The sequence below is a fragment of the Hordeum vulgare genome, chromosome 2H (assembly GCF_904849725.1).
Source record: "Hordeum vulgare subsp. vulgare chromosome 2H, MorexV3_pseudomolecules_assembly, whole genome shotgun sequence".
Taxonomy (NCBI): Eukaryota; Viridiplantae; Streptophyta; class Magnoliopsida; order Poales; family Poaceae; genus Hordeum; species Hordeum vulgare.
Window position 1 is genome coordinate 161998622 of NC_058519.1, and position 3424 is coordinate 162002045.

Below are 3424 nucleotides of genomic sequence, written 5' to 3' on the forward strand. Positions count from 1 at the left end.
CACATGAATTCACAATACACCACATCATCACCACCACACTTGCAATCACAAAGTCTCAATGAAACATGGAAGATATGATATGACATGCATGCATGCAAGGAAGAAAATACAAGGGACATCACATGAAGTCATGGAACAAATGATATCATCATATCCCTCACAAGGTGGACCCACTTGCAATAGGTTCCAAATAGGGAAGGTTTACACTTGGGGCACTACAAACCCGCAGGGTCTGCACACTTAAGGTTCGGTGACGTTTCAGTATTGTTGAGTTATATGTGTTGGTGACCGAAGTTTTATTTGGAGTCCTGGATGAGATCCTGGACTTCACGAGGAGTTCCGGAGTGGTCCGGAAACGAAGATTGATATATAGGAAGTTGGTATTTGGATTCCGGAAGGTTTTTGGGCATTGTCGGTAGTGTACCAGGAGTGACGAATGGGTTCCGGGGGCCCACTGGGTGGGCTCACCACGCCCCAAGGGGTCCACGTGGATTTATTGGATGCACAATAAGGCATAATGGGCTGACAAAGTCATCCAAGGAAAGCCCATGAGGAAAAAGTGGAAAATCCAAAAGAGGTGGGAAATTAAGGAAGGAGTCCTAATCCAAGTGGGATTTCAGGAGGACTCCTCCCTTCTCCACTTCGGCCGACCCAAGGGCTCCTCCCTTGTGGCGCAAGGCCTGCCCCCTCCCTCCTCCTATATATACTAGAGGTTTAGGGTTGTTTGAGACACAACTTTGCCACGTGCAACCCTAAACCTCTACTTCGTAGTTCTTCCTCTAGATCGGATTTCTACGGAGCTTGGGCGGAGCCCTGCAGGAATAGATCACCACCACCACCGGAGCACCGTCACTCTTCCGGGGAAGTCATCTACATGCTCATCTCTCTTGCTGGATCAAGAAGGCGAAGATCGTCATCGAGTTGTACGTGTCCGGGACGCGGAGGTGTCGTCCGTTCGGCACTTGATCGGGACGGATCGTGAGACGGCTCGTGGGACGGATCGTGGGCCGGTTCGTGGGACGTATTGTGAAGACGTACCACTACATCAACCGCGTTTATTAACGCTTCCGCTTAGCGATCTACAAGGGTATGTGGATCCGATTTCCCTCTCGTAGATGATCATCACCATGATAGGTCTTAGTGTGCGTAGGAATTTTTTTTGTTTCCCATGCAACGTTCCCCATTACTTAATGCACCGCTCAGTGTGCTAAACCGCATGAAGAAGCTCCATACTGATGGATCTTTGGACTCACTCATTTTTGAATCATTTGAGACATGTGAGCCATGCCTATTGGTGTAAACGCATGAAGAAACTCCATGCAGATGGATCATTTGGACTCACTTGATTTTGAATCACGTGAGACATGCAAATCATGCCACATGGGCAAGATGACTGAAGGCCTCATTTTCCATTGAGATGGAACAATATAGCGACTTATTGGAAGTAATACATTTTTATGTATGCAGTCCAATGAGTGCTTAAGCACGCACTTGATATCGTTATGTTCTTACTTCACATATGATTTGAGTAGATACTGGTATATTTACTTGATGAAACACAAGTCTGAATTATTGAAAGGTTCAAGTAATTTTAGAGTGAAGTTGAAGATCATCGTGACAAGAGGATGAAATGTCTACAATATGATGGTAGAGATGAATATCTGAGTTGCGAGTTTGGTACACATTTAAGACAATGTGGAAATTGTTTACAACTAATGCCACCTAGAACACCATAGTGTGATGGTGTGTTCGAACAAGGTAGCCGCACCCTATTAAGATAGGGTGCATACTATGATGACTCTTATCAAATTACCATTATCATTATGGGGTTATATATTAGAGACAAACACATTCACTTTAATAGGGTACCACATAGTTCCGTTGAGGTGACACCGAATGAACTATGGTTTGGAGAAACCTAACTGTTGTTTCTTAAAAGTTTGGGGCTATGATACTTATGTCTAAAGGCTTCGGCCTTATAAGATCAAACCCAAAGCAGATAAATGCATCTTCATAAGATTTCCAAAATAATTGGGTATACCTCCTATCTCAGATCCACAAGCAAAGTGTTTGTTTCAGGAAACGGGTCCTTTCTCGAGAAATAGTTTCTCTCAAAAGAATTGAGTGGGAGGATGGTGGAACTTGATGAGGTTTTGAACCATCACTTTAACCAAAGAGTAGAAGGGCGCAGGAAGTGGTTCCTCAGGCGCCTACACCAGTTGAAGTGGAAGCCAATGATGGTGATCATGAAGCTTCAAATCAAGTTACTACCAAACCTCGTAGGTCGACAAGGATACGCGCTACTCCAGAGTGGCACGGTAATCCTGTCTTGGAGGTCATGTTGCTGGACAACAATGAATCTACGGGCTATGGAGAAGCGATGGTGGGCCCGGATTCTGACAAATGGCTGGAGGCCATGAAATCCGAGAGAGGATCCATGTATGAAAACAAAGTGTGGACTTTGGAAGAACTACTTGATGGTCGTAAGACTATTAAGGACACATGGATCTATATAACGAATACAGACGGTGATGGTGAATGTCACCATTTAGAAAGCTCGACTGTTTGCAAAGAAAGTTTCCGACAAGTTCAAGGAGTTGACTATGATGAAAATTTCTCACTCGTAGCGATGCTAAAAGTTTGTTGGAATTATCTTAGAAGTTGTTGCATTTTTCAATTATGAAATCTTGTAGATGGATGTCAAAACATTGTTTCCTCAACGGTTTCCTTGAGGAAAGGTTGTATGTGATACAACGAGAAGGTTTTGTCGATCCTAAGGATGCTAACAAGTCTGCAAGCTCCAGCGATCCTTCCAAGGACTGGAGTGAGCATCTCGGAGTTGGAATATGCGCTTTGATGAGATGATAAAAGCTTTTGGGTTTATACAAAGTTGATGAGAAACTTGTATTTCCAAGAAAGTGAGTGGGAGCACTATTGAAATTCTGATTAGTATATGTGGTTGACATATTGTTGATCGGAAATGATATAGAATTTCTGGAAAGCATATAGGGTTGTTTGAAAGGTGTTTTTCAAAGGAAAACCTGGATAGAGCTACTTGAACATTGAGCATCAAGATCTATAGAGATAGATCAAAACGCTTAATAGAACTTTCAATGAAATGCATGCCTTTACAAGTTTTTGAAAGAGTTCAAAATAGACCGGCAAAGAAGGAGTTCTTAGTTGTGTTGTAAGGTGTGAATCTGAGTAAAACTCAAAGGCCGACCACGGCAGAAGAAAGAGAAAGGACGAAGGTCGTCCCATATGCATTAGCCGTAGGCTCTATAGTATGTTATGATGTGTACCGCACCTGGTGTGTGCCTTGCCATGAATCTGTCAAGGGGTACGAAAGTGATCCAGGAGTGGATTACTGAACATCGGTCAAAGGTTATCCTCAGTAACTAGTGGACTAAGGATTTTTTTTCTC